Genomic DNA, 17,676 nt, shown 5'->3' on the forward strand with positions numbered 1-17,676 from the left:
GCCTTTGTGATTCTCCTGCAGTATCAGGGTCAGGCTCTTCAATTCTATTTTCTTAAACCTGCTCTCTTATCCATTGTGCAATTTTGCATAGTCATGTTCTCGGATTCTTTTCTCAAGAAGCTAGACAAAACGTGCTCTCAGCCCATCAATTTTGTATATTCCTTTAGCATGATGAAAAGCTAATCACTGTAATCCCCAAGATTTGCCGATTTACCTTCTATAATCTGTGGCTTTTCAGCATGTCTGGCAATACATTGCTTTGTGCACAAGAGTCCAAGTTAAAAGTAATTGCTTTTGCTCAATTTTCTTTTATGAAGGTACTAAATTCATCTTGTGTTACAGCATTGCCTGTTTCTCCAACAAATAATTCACCTTAGAAATTTTATATGCATTCTGCTGTGCTCTTTTGTGAGATGAAGTGGCAAACTGACCATTTTTTAAAATTCTTAAAATCCATTGACTACATGGCTATCATTGAGTTAATAATGAATGCCCAGCCGTGATGGGCTAGGTATATGGTTAACGTGATAGATGAATTCCTGAGTCATATGATGAAATAGGGCATAGAAAAAACACAGCACATATGCCTATAAAGACACTTTGAACATAGTATGATCATGCTGGGTTTAGTGCCAAATTTTTTGATGCCCTAGCTTTGAGTAAACAAGATTGAAATACCATAATATCAACCCATTTTAAACAGCATACCTTGAGCAGTAATCCATTCAAGACAGAGGAAGGAGATGGCTGCAGACTATCTGACTGCACTGCCAGACTGTGTGCTGAAAGCGTATGAGATTAAAGGTGCTTATCATGTGAAAGCCATCTAAGCATCAATCAAGTTTCACTTAACAATCAGAGACTGTCATTTGCAAACTGACCAGAAAGAGCACCATCACATCCTGTTGCTTTTTGGAACTTCTTACAATATATTTAATTAATTATGTTCTCACAGCTTTTTCTATGTATTGCATATAGTCTGTCTGCCTTTATCCCTCAACTCTCTATTCTCAGTCCCGTTCTCTGTATCTGTCATGGGTTCAGCAGTAGCTCATGCTCTGCCAGGGAGGAGGGAGAGATAGGGCACCTGGCCTGGGCTAGTCGGGGAGGTATTCCATACCACAGCACGACCTGCTCGGGGAGGGGACTGGAAGCTGGCTGGGAGGGAAGGAGTTAACACGCCGGGCTGGGCTTGGGGAGGCAACGGGAAGCTGGCTGTGAGGGAAGGGGGGAGGCTCTCTCTCTTCCTTCCGGGGGCTGGCCTCGTGGCAGCGGGTGGTATCATATCCTCTCTCCCTGTTTGTCTCCTCTAACATTGATTTGTTATTGGTACCGGTAGTTATTTCTGTTATACCTTGATTGCTGGACTGATATTACCTTGATCCGTGGGAGTTGTATCCCTCCAGCTCTCCTTCCCATCCCTCCGGGAGTGGGAAGGTGAGGGGGGGGGGGAGGGGAAACAAAGGGGGAACTGTGCAGATTTAGTTTAAACCGTTCTTATCTCAATCCGTGGGGGCTACATTCTTTGGATTCTCCTTCCTAACTCTCCGGGAGTAGGGGGACTTGGTTTAAACCACGATATTTTTTGGCGCCCAACGTGGGGCACGAGGGTTTGAGATAAGAACAGATCTGACAGGATTTATAGTCATTTGTCACAATGCTGTTTTATTGGCTCTCACAGTTTTTTCTCTTGCTCTCACACTTTCAGGTATTTACCAATTACTTGTCATATATATTAGCTGTCTTAGTGTTTATCAAGTATGGGGTTTGGGCTAAGGTTCTGGTCTCATTGTACTTTATGTTAATGACTTGTTATACAATAGAAGCATTAATCATGAAACTGATCTGGTTTATGCTCCCGGTATGGTCACCAACTTTATATTTTGGGAAGTATATAATAGAAGTGCTTAGCAATTTCACATCTTTTTTCTCCTTCTCGGGTGGTCAACCTGTGAAGGAGACATTCTGCTATCCTCCCAGTGTTCTCTCCAGATGGTCTACAACATCATTTGAGGGGTTTGAAGTTTTTGAATGGCCTTTTAATACTGTTGAGACTTGTATGCTGATTGTGATGGGGATCACCATAGTAGCACGCATACAGAGTGTGTTTTGCCTACAATTATTTCATCTGATTTCAAGAGATAAGCGGAGTCAGGTCTGGTCCTGTATTGGGGTTAAACGACGAAATAGGAGGACCAGGAGATCTTCCCAGAGGCTGGACAGTCATGAGTGGCAGGGTGTGTGGGATAGTATGGGCAAGCATCTAGGTCAGTGGGCCCCTCCAGTACTTTGGAATTTTACTCCCGAACAAGGGAAGAATCCGGAGGAATTAGTAAAACAGCTAAATGAGGTGTGTTGTCGTCCTGGCCATACCAGAGATGGACAAATTACAGCAACGTGCTGGGGCTTGGCCTATGCTTATAGGGCCTTGATCGACATTATCCAACCTCTTCAAAAGGAAAAAAATGCCCCTGGATCTGAGAGCAACACAGAAGTCAGCGCAGCTGTTCCAACTCCAAGTACAGCAGCTACACCATCCCCAGAAGCAAGTACAGTTGCTACCCAAACTTCAGCTGTGACAGATAGTGCAGCTACCCCAGCAACATGTACAGCAGCTATTCAAACCTCGACTGCGACAGACAGTGCAGCTGAACTAGAGGACCAATTCGTACCAATATCGGTTGCTCCTGTACACAAGAGAAAAAACAAAACAGAGGCAAGAAGGAGGAGGCAGGATGAAGAAACTATGCATCTACTACCTGGTCTAGTATCTGATCAGGGGTCATCATCACACGACGAAGAAGAAGAGGTGACTTCTCGATCTCGGACCTCAACTGAGCTGCGGAATATGCAAAAAGATTTCACCTGTCAAGCAGGGGAGCACATCATCACCTGGCTGCTCCGATGTTGGGATAATGGGGCCGATGGTCACGAACTAGCAGGTACAGAAGCCAAGCAGCTGGGGTCACTTGCTAGAGAAGGGGGAACTGACAAAGCAATTGTAAGAGAGAAAAAGTCCCTCAGTCTTTGGAGGCGGCTTTTGGCAGCTGTGAAAGAGAGTTTCCCACACAAGGATGATGTTATGAGTCGTTAGGCCAAGTGGACTACTATAGACAAAGGCATCCAGTCCCTGAGGGAATCAGCTATCGTAGAGATGATCTATCACATCAAGCCTTCGAGCAAATTAAACACGAGATAGTTCAGGCAGTGGCCCTTGGACCAGTACAGACCGGTCCAGATGTGAAAAATGTACTGTACACCGCAGCTGGGGAGAATGGTCCTACCTGGAGTCTTTGGCAGAAAACTCCAGGGGAGACTCGAGGTCGACCCCTTGGTTTTTGGAGTCGGGGATACCAAGGCTCTGAGGTTGCTATACCCCAACGGAGAAAGAGATATTGGCAGCTTATGAAGGGGTTCGAGCTGCTTCGGAAGTGATTGGCACTGAAGCACAGCTCCTTTTGGCACCCCGCTTGCCAGTGCTGGGCTGGATGTTCAAAGGCAGGGTCTCCTCTACACATCCTGCCACTGATGCTACTTGGAGTAAATGGGCTGCACTAATTACACAACGAGCTCGGATAGGAAATCCCAGTCGTCCAGGCATTCTGGAAGTCATCATGGACTGGCCAGAGGGCAAGGATTTTGGAATGTACACTAGAGAAGGAGGTGATGCGTGCCGAAGAGGCACCACCATATAATAAATTGTCAGAAAGCGAAAAGCAGTATGCCTTGTTCACTGATGGGTCCTGCCGTGTTGTGGGAAAGCATCGGAGATGGAAGGCAGCTGTATGGAGTCCTCAGCGACAAGTTGCTGAAACTGCTGAAGGAGAGGGTGAATCGAGTCAGTTTGCTGAGGTGAAAGCCATCCAGCTGGCCCTGGACATTGCTGAGCGAGAAAGGTGGCCAGTACTCTATACTGACTCATGGATGGTGGCAAATGCCCTGTGGGGGTGGTTGCAGCAATGGAAGCAGAGCAACTGGCGACGCAGAGGTAAACCCATCTGGGCTGCTGCATTATGGCAAGATATCGGTGCAGAAGCTGGTGGTGAGGGTACGCCATGTAGATGCTCACATACCTAAGAGTCGGGCCACTGAGGAACACCACAATAACCAACAACTGGATAAAGCTGCTAAGATTGAAGTAGCTCAGATGGACTTAGATTGGCAACATAAAGGCGAATTATGTTTGGCCCGGTGGGCCCATGACACTTCAGGCCATCAGGGCAGAGACACAACGTTCAAATGGGCTTGTGATCGAGGGGTGGACTTAACAGTGGACACTATCACCCAGGTTATTCATGAATGTGAGACATGTGCTGCAATTAAACAAGCTAAACGGTTAAAACCCCTTTGGTATGGAGGACGATGGCTGAAGTATAAATATGGGGAGGCCTGGCAAACTGACTATATCACACTCCCCCCAACCAGCCAAGGCAAGCGCTATGTGCTTACCATGGTGGAAACAACCACAGGATGGCTGGAAACATATGCTGTGCCCCACGCCACTGCCCGGAACACTATCCTGGGCCTTGAGAACCAGATTTTGTGGTGACATGGCACCCCAGAGAGAATTGAGTCAGACAATGGGACTCATTTTCGGAACAACCTTATAGGCACTTGGGCCAAAGAACATGGCATTGAGTGGGTATATCACATGCCCTACCTTGCACCAGCCTCTGGGAAAATTGAACGGTACAATGGGCTGTTAAAAACTACACTGAGAGCAGTGGCGTGGTTTAAACTAAATCTGCACAGTTCCCCCTTTGTTTCTCCTCCCCCCCCTCACCTTCCCACTCTCGGAGGGATGGGAAGGAGAACCAGAGGAATACAACTCCCACGGATTGAGGTAAAATCAGTCCAGCAATTAAGGGATAACACCCACTGAGGGTGGGGGAACTTTCAAGCATTGGGATACACATTTACCAAAGGCCACCTGGTTGGTCAACACCAGAGGATCTGCTAACAGGGCTGGCCCAGCCCAGTCAGAACTTTTACATATTGTAGAGGGGGACAAGGTGCCTGTAGTGCACATGAGAAATTTGCTAGGGAAGACAGTCTGGGTTACTCCTGTTTCAGGCCAAGGCAAACCCACTCGTGGCATTGCTTTTGCTCAAGGACCCGGATATACTTGGTGGGTAATGCAGGAAGATGGGGAAGTCCGATGTATACCTCAAGGGGATTTGATTTTAGGGGAAAACAGCCAATGAACTTAATTATACGTTGTTGCTTGCTGTGTAATATTTTTTATAGTCCATCAACTAGATGTCTTCAGGTCACCAGCAACTGGCCCTGACTTCCCTCTAACCATCGTCCCAACAGAGAATGAACTTTGATAGAACCAGATGAGTTCTGCTGTAAAGGGATGATCAATATCGGCAGGCAACAATCCAGCACTGCACACAGACTTTCCTGCTACAAAAGACTATTACAAACCTAACATCATGGACCAAATGGACTCAATTGCATTATAGGGATTGGTCCATGTATTAAGAAATGATTTCTTTTTATCTGTCTGGGTGTACGCAGATGTATATATATATATGTGTGTATATCTATATGATGGTATATTGAAAATGTGGGATCTGAGCATGACGTGAATGGTATGGAATAAGGGGTGGATACTGTCATGGGTTCAGCAGTAGCTCATGCTCTGCCAGGGAGGAGGGAGAGATAGGGCGCCTGGTCTGGGCTAGTCGGGGAGGTATTCCATACCACAGCACGACCTGCTCGGGGAGGGGACTGGAAGCTGGCTGGGAGGAAAGGAGTTAACACGCCGGGCTGGGCTTGGGGAGGCAACGGGAAGCTGGCTGTGAGGGAAGGGGGGAGGCTCTCTCTCTTCCTTCCGGGGGCTGGCCTCGTGGCAGCGGGTTGTATCGTACTCTCTCTCCCTGTTTGTCTCCTCTAACATTGATTTGTTATTGGTACCGGTAGTTATTTCTGTTATACCTTGATTGCTGGACTGATATTACCTTGTTGTATCCCTCCAGCTCTCCTTCCCATCCCTCCGGGAGTGGGAAGGTGAGGGGGGGGGGGGAGGGGAAACAAAGGGGGAACTGTGCAGATTTAGTTTAAACCGTTCTTATCTCAATCCGTGGGGGCTACATTCTTTGGATTCTCCTTCCTAACTCTCCGGGAGTAGGGGGACTTGGTTTAAACCACGACAGTATCAGATTATTTTTAGTTTTTCTTCAGATTCTGTCTGGACCTGATGACCTCTGCTTGGAAAATTTTAAGCATTTCATCACAGTTCAATTTGTGTGATCATTTCCTGGATTTTCTATATTGTATCATGTGCTCATTTAGGGATTTGATTCCTTAATGTTCCAAAACTGACTCATCAGTTCAAATCAAACATTATCTCTTCTATAATGCTTACTTTGTTAGTAAGTATAGTAAGAACTAAGTATGGAAATTCTGATACCTTTACCGTGTTATCACTGTCACAAGCCAAACTCACTTACTATCCTTAAGCTGCAAGAATGTAAGTTCTCTACTCACTACTGAAGTACATAGTCTAATAGTCAGATTCAATTTTAAAGCAGTATTTGCCATTCCTTCAGTTACGCTTTCTGAAGGAGAGTGGCTATGGCTGCTGTGATTCGTATCAGGGATGCTGATGGCATGCTCCAGTGTGCTATGACAGCTGTTATCTCTTGTTTGTGAGTAGTTTACTGTATGAACATTGTATACTTTAAAAGAGAGTATTTCAACAAAAGAAATGAAGGCAGACTTTGTCTCCCTTAGAAACTGTGCACTATATCCTAAGGATCATAGCATAGGAAGAAAATATTTTCCCTGAAAATAACTGAGTATGTTCAGCTAGTGAAATCTTCTAGAGTGTGAGAAGTGAGGGAAGCCAGATAAAAGACACAGCAGGCAGCAAAACTGTAGCATGTCCAGCAACTGAAATGCTCCACTGGTGCATTTCTATGGGAAGACTGAACTTGGCAACCATGAATGTAGCAAACAGTAAGGGCACGCTTCAGCATAACTAGGATATGTTTTCTTTCAGTATGGTGGTCATTTTAGCTTACAGTTAACTGGTAAATGATCCATCCCTGGCAGTGTTTAAGGCCAGGTTTGACAGAGCCTTGGATGACACATTCTAGTGTGAGGGAAACCTGACCATGGCAAGGAGTTAGAACTAGATGATCTTAAGGTCCTTTCCAACCCAAATCGTTCTATGATTCTATAAGTTTACGCTGCCCATTCACAGAAACTGTTACAGGCAGCCCTGCAGGGGAAATGAATGGAGTGCAGAGTCTTTCCCTAATCCATTCTTTATACTATTGTAAAGATTTTTCCTGGGACCTGGTGAGAATTGTGGGAAGTTACTTCTAACCCGAAAGTGACTCTAAGTTACTTGATGGTGAATAAGCCAGAAGGAACTTCCACTTCATAAGGAAACACTGAGTAAGGAAAAGATCAGTTTACAAGCCCTTTAACTTGCATTACCTGACAGATCTGAGTTTTTTTCCATTTCAAAGGCCACCTTATTTCAATCTAATGATGAAATTTTATTTTTTTTTAATTTTTTTTTTATATGAACTTCTTATGAAACAGCTGCTGGTGGTTTCACTTCAACAGATCGGGGACCTTTTCACACATACCACCAGAGATTTTGTGCTCATCAGCTTTTGTCTTCTGAACTGTTATAGAATTTATTTGTTCACATTTTGACGCCCAACTTTCATATTTAATGATTGACTGACATTTAACTAAACAGGTGGAAATCAACTGATATAAGGCACAAAGTACATCACTCTGCCTTGAAAAGGGATAATCATTACTCATTTGTACACTTTTACACAGAAAAAATTACCAGGTTCAGCTATGTTCTTCTATTAACTGCAGTATATAAATGATATTTTATAAAAAGAAACATTAGTCAGTTGAAACTCTGAAAGAGTAACTTTATAAAATTTAGGGGAAAAAAATAATTTTCACAAAATAAAATGACTTGCAAATCTCATGTTAAAATTTTATTTTTTAAAAGAAAGTCTTTTAAAAAATAATTTAACTGCCTTTTATTTATTCTTCTCTTTCACTAGATATTGCTCAGTAGAACTACAGAATCTTACTGCAGCTGAGGTACAAAAGATCCTCTTGAGATGACCTTGTCCAATTACTCTGCCTAATGTAGGGTCACTTCAAGCAGGTTGCTCAGGATATTGCCCAGGTGTGTTTTGAACATCTCAAAGGCTGGAGACTGCACCACCTTGCAGTGATTTTCCTTGCATTTCCTGTATTTCCCACATTTCAGTTTATGCCCATTGCCTAAGTCCTTTCACTAGTGTTCAGTGTCTGAGATGGAGTTAACCTCATTTATGGCCCTTCATACAGTGCTGTTGTGGATTTGTGAGCAAAACAGTGTTGATAACACACCAGCATTTTAGGTATTGCTGAACAGTTCTTAGACAGCATCAAAGGTGTGCAAGAAGCTGTGAAGGAACACAGTCAGGACACCTGACCCCAACCAACCAAGGCGATATTCCAAATCATATGACATCATGCTCAGCAGTTAAGAGCTAGGGAAAAGGAAGAAGAAGATGGATGTTTGGGGTTGTGGCTTTTGTCTTCTCAAGTAACTATTATGCATGATGAAGCCCTGTTTTCCAAAAGGTGGCTAAACTTGTGGTAGGATGTTTAGCTGGTAGAAAGTACCAGCTGGTAGGAAATAGTAAATGAATTCCTAATTTTTTTTTGCTTGCAGAAGTAGCTTTACTTTTCAACCTGTCATTATCTCTACCCATAAGTTTTTCTCCCTTTTGCCCTTCCAATTCTCTCCCCCATCCCACTGTGGAGGAGTGAGCAAGAGGCCATGTGGAGCTGAGCTGCCTCACAGCTCAGGATTAGTCAGCCACAATCACATATGAGAGTTGCTCATTGTGCACATACCAGCTTCTGTATGTGCTGATGATTGTGTATCCCTGTGTTTTTATACTCTTTTAAGTGTATCACTTTTTTAAAAAATGTATTAATATAACTTCTTATTCTCTAATTATTAAATTTTGTGTGCATCTTGGAAAAGATTTCTGCCTATGAGCTTTGAAGCCCAACCATTCAAATCTATTCATATAGTTTTCACATAGTTTAGTTTATATTTGACACAAAAAAAATCTCACAGACTCTCAGAACATGCTAATTAGCTTCAAACTAGATAAAAAAAATAACACCACAGAAACTGCTGCTCAGTTCTGAACAGTGGCCAGCTCTGAAAATTTTAACCAGCATGAGTCAGGAAGCCTGAAATGGAAAGTGTATGTACACAACAATATCTAAATTAAGTCAGTGGCATTCTTGCATCATTTACTTTTTTCAATAGTTGGCCTTTCTCTCAATCTGCTTTGAAAATCACCTGAAATTTCAATTAAGTGGCTTGATAAGAAGCTTTTCCTAAATAGGTGAATGTATTTTTTTTTGATCTAACATACTTCCGTTTCCTTCTAGCCCTAATAAATTATAAGGATCAAGAATCTTAATTTAAACAGACAAAAAAAGAACTAGGTAATGCAGCAAGAAAAAAAAAAAAAAACCAAACAAAAAGAACACACCCCAAAAACCAGAATACTGAAATACTGCTGGTCAGTAAAAAAATGTGGAAAACTATGGGGAGAGGGGGGGAGAGGGAAGAAATTTGCTGAACAAAGAATTTTACTGTGAGCAAGTTTCCTTGTAGGAAGGAAATCGGAATGAGTAGTTTGTCAGTGCTGATGGAGACAGATGGTGACTTCTGTACAAAATGTTGTTAAACTAAATATTCCATCATTCACTGTATTCAGAGAAAGCAATATACACTGGTAGCAATAATCTATGCAAGTCACAATCTTTTACTAAGAACTTTTTTTTTATTTTGCAAGAAAAAGCTTATGTTCTCCAGTCAACTGAAGTATTTTAGCTAGGAAAGTTTGAGGTGCATTCATCTTAAAATAATATTAACACATAAAAAAAGAGATTAATACAAAGGAAGGTATCCTTCTGTCAGCTTTTGTTACCTATTTTTATGCTAATACAGCAGATCATTTGCATGCTGTGTCCAAGAATAATTAAAACATTTTAGTAAGTGTATTTGTGTGCTATTATCTGAACAAATACATTTATTGGGAAAAATTTCTGCTTGACATTTTGTGTTTCGACTGACTGGCATTTGCTACTTGCCAGCTGTCATAAGGAAAGGACTATAACACATGCCGTTAGCAGCATATGCCTTTTTGGGAGCTGAATAGCTTTTTCATACAAAAAAAATCAAATGATCCATAACGTATTATGCTGTCATTTAAAAACCACATCAGAACTGTAACTTTTTCATACTCATAATAAATTTTGTTTCCCAAGGATCAATCTAGCATTTTCTCCCTATGTTTGGGGACATAACGAGGAAAACATTTATTCTATTAATTGGCATTATTTTCACTATGTTAATGATTTTCTCAGAATGTAGGTTTCTTGCACCAGTTTTCAGAGGATTTGATTTCTGTGCTCTTTTACTCTGTCAGATGGATCTGCTTTTTTCATAATACAGTATCTTCTCCATCATTCAAATTTGTGACAAGTATTTACCAGATGATATAAAGATCTGATAGCTAAGACAGTCATGTTTGGTTTTTGCTACAGTAAACTATTGCAAAGATTTTTAGGAATGTGTGGGTAAATGAGACATTCATTAGTTATTTTGTGATAAAAGTACAGATTAATTCTACTAATCATATTATCTTCTTTACTCCTTTCCCACCGCCCCTTAGCCAACACCCCCCCCCCCAAAAAAAAGGAAAAAAAAAAGCAAAAAAAAAAAAAAAAAGCCTATTTCCTTCCTGGATAGAGAAATTGTAATTTCTGACTGTTACAAAAACTTACTGATGTCTAGATTTCTTTGTCAATTATTTGGTCCTGATACAGCTAAACTAGGAGAAAAGCTATTCTAAATTCCCTAAATAGTCAAAAGGGAAAATTAGTATTGCCTTGGTGGGAATATATATACTTATCTTTCTCCAAGGACTATCTGAGGAGCTATTCTACTATGATATTTACTTGAACAAATATTTAAAATAGGAAGTTGAATTTTTCTTGAATTCTTGGGATCAATAGATCATCATTTTCAAAGAGTAGATACTATTTTTGTCCAAAAATCCCTTTAAATTAATTTGCAAGTTAAAAAAGAAAAACAAAACAAAACAAAAAAACCCACAGTAAAAAAAAATCTTTGTTTTTTCTTGTTATTATGATGAAAAAAATAATGTGGAAAGAGTTTCCATATGCATAAGTACATACCTATATACTGATAACGTATATGTGGAGAAAGTTATCTATATTTAAGTCCAGGTAGGAAATAAGCTGATGGGTATTATTCAGAAAGATATCAGTTGAATTACTGATGATATCTGACTTCTTTTTATGCAAGATAAAATTTCAAGGGAGGAATATATTAAAAATTAGCCATGGAAGTCACATTTCAAAGCCCTGTTTCCTAAGTTACTACTCTAGATAGAACTCTAACTGTATTGAAGTATAACTTACAGAAAGAATATTCTCAGTGTTCTAGGTCCTCTCTGAATCCAAAGTCATAAAGAAGTCAGAAATAAAAGAAAGTGTAGTCATCTGCTAGAAATCAAATTACATGTGGGTTTATGTTTAATCTATAAAAATTCCTACTAGTTAACCCTCAGCTACTAGTGTTCAATTGCTTTACTCATTACCTGCATAGGTAGTATGCAGACACAACACTTCAGACACATCTTTCCAGTACTACCTAATACAATGGTTCTTTTAAGATGTTTTTAAATATGCCATTAGTTACTGTGTGTCTATTTTCCTGCTTTCTGACCCAGGTATCTGAGATTATTGGTCTACCTTTTTGATATGTCACAGGAAAGCAGTAGATCATCAACTAAGACTTAAGCGAGGTAGTCTTATCCATGCATTTTTTAAATGAAAAGTAGACAAAAAATATATAGCAAATAAAATTTTCATGTGACCATAACCTTGAATTTTATTATAAACATATTATGGAAAAAAATACAGAATATGATTTAATACTCTTAACAATTTGTTGCATATATTCAACTTTGATTTCTTCTGCCTGACTAAACAACTTGAAATATAATTGATTAATGAATAAGTATAGGTTTGATTTTAGCATATTGAACCTTTATAGCAGCTATATAATGAGAGGCAAATATTGTGCATTTTAGGAATTTGGAAACTTGTTCCTTTACACTTTAATGACCTTCCTGTATTTTATATTCAAAAATATAATACTAATTATGACGTTAAATGTTTTTGTCTAGTCTTCCTTTGTAAAAGAATAATTAAGGAAGAAACACGATTCAGAATGAAGGAACAGTAAACATTAAGCCTTCTCTGGAAGCTTTATTTTTCTTCCTGTCTGATTTGCCAAAGCAGAAGTTCTTTACACACTCTTGATTGTCTTTGCATAAATTTCAGTGTGAGTATTCCTTAGGTATAGCATTAAGTTTCTAGTGTAAAGAACAGCATAATAAAATAACATGATTTACACTATATTCAGAGTAGCAGAGGTAATTCTTTACCAGTACAGATGCCCTATTTTTACAAAATGTAGTTTTTGTTCCAGACCAAAAACCAGATGCTGATCAACCCGTATTTTTTATCAGTTCTAGTGAATTATGTACTATGCATTGAAAAAAACGACATTTTATAGGCTTATTATATGAAAATAGACATATTTCCATTTAATAAAATTAACATATTTGAAAGAGTTCATTAGTATTTACATTGCAAAGATCATTAATGTTAACAGCAAAAAATCCACATTACTTACAAGAATGATATTAACAGTGTTTAAAAAGTTATCTATCTTTTCACATGAACCTTGTGGAATAGAATATAAAATTTTAATAGAGATGCACTTTGTACCAAATTTAGCTTTTCAGCTGAGATGCAAATTCCATCTAGAAACTTACTGGAATGAGAAGTACCTGTTTTCCAGTCAGTTAAAAAGATCTTTACTACATTGCCTATCATCTTGAATCTCCTACAAGCATCCTTTAGAGGTTGTTTGCTTTTGGGATGAGACATTGAAATCAAGAAAGACCAGTAAGCCCACAAAGTCTACCAACAGGGACAGCTGAATAAATAACTTATTTGAAGTCATTTACACATAATAAACATGTATAAAAATCTACAGTTCATGAAATCACCTCTGTCAGTTTGGAACATAATATGACTCAAAGACTGGTAATTTGATAAAGAACTTTTCATGCGTCCTGACAGTCACACAACAAGAGGCCATGTTTTTCTCAAATGTGGAAGTTTGTCTGATCTGTTAAAGTCAGAAGAACTCACTGGAGCATAATAACCACACATACAAGACTTAAGTGTTTCTTGAAAACTAGATCACTATTATGTTAGTAACACAGTTAGATTTCTACAGTTCTGCAAAACCTTTCACACTATTAGACACCTATTTCCATGTCCTTAAAAACAGCTGTTTTCATGTTATATATAATGCTAAATATCAACATTAATACTTCATTGCAATACACTGTAACAGTTTATATAGTACTAAACATTATTATCTTCTGGGAAAGTTCCATTTTTAATATTCCAAAGAGAATCACATTATTTGTTGTTCACAAATTACGGAAATAGTTATGAATACTTTTTGTATTCCATATTTCATAAAGTAAAATTTTTCTGGGAATCTTTATCACAATATCTGTCTTTTAATTGTTTCTTTTTTTAAAGACGCTTCAGCAAATGAATTGGAAATCTCTTTCCCTCACAATGATAAAGAAAAAATAGTATTTGTCCTAAGTGTTGTGTTGTGGTTTAATCCCAGCCAACAACTAAATCCCATGCAGCTGCTCATTCACACATCCCCCTCCCCCACCTTTTCCCATTTCCTACGTGGGACAGGGAGGAGAATCCAAAGAATGTAAAACCTGCAAGTTGAGATAAGAACAGTTTAATAAATAAAGTACAGTGTAATAATAACAATAATGACAAAGGAAATTACAAGGGGAGAGAATATAAAACTGAAAAGGGAAAGGGAAACACACAAACGCATAAAAGCACAATACAACTGCTCACCACTTGCTCACCAATGTTTGGTCTGACCCAAGCAGTGATCAGTCCCTTTTGGGCGACGTCTCTCAGAATTTATATACTTTGCACAACACACTGTGGCATGGAATAACCCTTTGGCTAGTTTGTGTCAGGTATCCTGTCTCTGCTTCCTCCAACCTTGTGCTCCTCCTCACTGGCAGAGCACCAGACTGAAATATCTTCCCTTCACATGCATTGTCCAGATTCCCCCAAGTTTTCTCTTTTCCTGGCTGAAGAATACCAGCTTTCTCAGCCTCCCCACTTGCAAAAGATGCTTCAGTCCCTTAATCATCTTCGTGGTGCTATGCCAGACTTGCTTTATAAGACTATGTATTCTTTGTACTGGTAAACCTAGAACTGGACATGGTACTCCAGGGGTGGCCTCCTCACTGCTGAGCAGGACCACCTCCATCAGCCTGCTGGCAACACTCCCCCTAATGCATCCTATGCTGCTAGCTTTTCTAACCCATATCCCTATATGACTGGACAAAACCTGTGCTCCTACTGGGTGTGCTGCCCCTGCTTCTACTTGTTGTACACTTGCTTTGTGTCTGAATTCAGACAAGAGATCCATGCTCACCCATACGACCCTGCTCATCTCTGTCACCCTTGTTTGATTTCCTACTTCTTGGAATGCACCTTTCTCTAACTTCACGGAGGTTATCTTTTAATATCAACCACTTCTCCCGTACTCCTCTTCTATCCAGAGCAGAATCACAGAATCATCACAGAACCATTAGGATTGGAAGGAACCTTTGGAGATCATTTGGTCCAACCCACCTGCCAAGGCAGGGCCACCTAGAGCAGGTTACACAGAAACATGCCCAAGCATGTTTTGAATGTCTCCAGAGAGGCATATTTATATATCCTGTATCCAACAGGAATCTTACAAACAGATCTCTGAAGTGGTTAAAGTCTTCTCTCATGAAGCCTTGGGTTTTTTTCTAACCACCCCCCCCCCCACCTTCCCACTCCCGGAGGGATGGGAAGGAGAGCCGGAGGAATACAACTCCCATGAATTGAGGTAAAATCAATCCAGCAATTAAGGTATAACACAAATCACCACTGCCACCACCAACAAATCAATGTTAGAGGAAATAAACAGGGAGAGAGAATACGATACCACCCACCGCCACGAGGCCAGCCCAGAAGAGAAGAGCTAACCCCTCCCCTCCTCGCCAGCTTACAGTTCCCTCTCTGCACCCAGCCTGGAGGAGAGAGCTAACCCCTCCCCTCCTGGCCAGCTTCCAGTCCCCTCCCCGAGCAGGACGTGCTGTGGTATGGAATACCTCCCCGACTAGCCCAGACCAGGTGCCCTATCTCTCCCTCCTCCCTGGCAGAGCATGAGCTACTGCTGAACCCATGACACTGGTTCCTCAATTACCCGTACCAAGATACACTCAAGAAATCTCCTATGTACATGTACTTTGAAGCTGGAAATTTTGCAAAACTCATATTCATACCCATTTTTATAGTAAAATTATGGTATGAGATTTTTACAGGGCTATAAAACAATTTCAGTGTCTAAGTGTCATGCAGCCATTTCATCTGGAAGAAAGATTAGTTTGATCATTTGGCCAGCAACAACAATAGCCTGACAGGATGACAAGATAAAACAGAAGGTTTACCTTTATTTACCTATTTTATAATATGTAATCCATGATTTTCATTAACTCAGAGGGTTGTAAATTAATTCTTTATAACACATGCGGAGAATAACACATCCTTCTAGTGACTGGTTAATGTCTTTAAATTTGTTGTCTACTTCTAATGACAAATGCAAAAAAGCTGTTTCTAGATCTTTGTTTACTGTTTTTGTGATTTTGATTGTTTCCCAGAAACATTGTTTGCCAAGGGCTTGTGGGTGTACAAAACGCCTGGACTTTCATTTTGATAGCCCATATGGTCTGCCTTGGTTTCCAAAATGCCTACCACAGTGAAACCTATTTTCTTGGCATCCACAGAGGTCTTTAAGAATCCATACTACCCATGTTCCATTGTTCAGGGATGGTTTGGATATTTTTATTATTTTGGCATGTACCTATTGACAGGTGTCATTGGGTGCAAAGAGGCATGTGGTGTAAGTGTTTTGGGGTTGTCACAAAAGATGGACTTCCCTCCTCTTTTCCTAGTGAACAGATGTCCTTTGCAGCATGCTGCAGGCCTTCTTATCTCAATCCTATTGATAGCTGGCATCTTTTAATGGCAAGGGTTCTACCAACTTCTGAATGGGCACCCAGACATCCAGACAGATGGTCTTAGATTTAGGCAGCAAAAAAAATTTACGTCAATGTAATGTGTTTTTAAAGGCCATAATCTCAGCTCATCACACTGAAATGGTTGTCCTTTCTCTGCTCTTATAACTATTATTCAGACAATATGCTACTGCTACTTTGTCTTTGATCTTGATTAATAGTTCAAATTCATTGTATAAATTTCATTAAGTATTTTCCTCATATATACATTTATATGCATGCATATACACACACAATCAAATGGAATCAATCTCTGCAGCATTTAGCCAGAGTGACTTACTACTTAATTCATAATACTCAGTAGTTTTATAATAATTTTATATTCCAAATCTTTAGCACTTTCTTTCTCATCATCAGATCATATCCAATATCTGTATTATCAGTCAAGGTCAAGGTATAACCCTTTCTAAAGATGACAGCATTAGACTGGACTTTGGACATTTTCCTGGTTTTAATACTATAAAATTTCCACAGAGACATTAGATTAAAACCATCAAAATCTTTAGGATTTTTTCTTTAGGTAATTTTTACATGTGTCTGCTGAAATGTCTGAAATTAACCAATTATACATGCAATCACTTATACACTCACTTGGTTTCTGCAGGTTTTGGTGCATTTAAAGTTACATTAAGAATACAATGGCTTAAGCAATTACATATAGAAGGCACTGAAGTGAGCTGGGAACTGACTTAATTTCAAAAGTTATTTTTCTAGAGAATTTTAAGAACTGTATATCTCCAGCATACAGATCATATCCTAGGTGAGTACAGAAACCAAAAACACTAGATTCAACTTTTTTTCAATTTCAGCAACTTACTAAGTTGCAAATTTTATGTATATGCTTCCTGATTGAACAAAACTGGTTTTCAAAACCTAGTTTTTTTTCAAGTTGCTTTTTTTGAAGGCATACAAGAGAATTAGCTTTTCTATATCAAAAAGGTAAATACTTGTGTACATTTGGTTCTACTCTGTGTATCAAAAGCTACTGAAATTATTAGAAACTGTGATAATACTTTTTTATTTCATTAACAACAGTTTGTAGATTCTTATTATGTTATTGCACACAGTCTCACTCATATTTATTTCAGGACACTAATGCCAGATTACATCTGCTCTACACTACTAGTTGCAAACATGAAGTATGTTTTTATTGTCATGTTATGACAATATATGATAAGGTTTTAAATGCATTATCTGTTCCGGTATACCCTTTTCAGAATGGCTGTTAAAAATTCACCTTTGTGCACAGAAATTAACAGAAGATGCAAAAGTTCAAACTGGACAAATATTTCTAAATATGAAATTTTCCCATGTGGCTTCATTATTATAGACCTAAATGCTA

The sequence above is a fragment of the Melopsittacus undulatus genome, chromosome 7, assembly GCF_012275295.1.
Source record: "Melopsittacus undulatus isolate bMelUnd1 chromosome 7, bMelUnd1.mat.Z, whole genome shotgun sequence".
In the NCBI taxonomy this organism is placed as follows: Eukaryota; Metazoa; Chordata; class Aves; order Psittaciformes; family Psittaculidae; genus Melopsittacus; species Melopsittacus undulatus.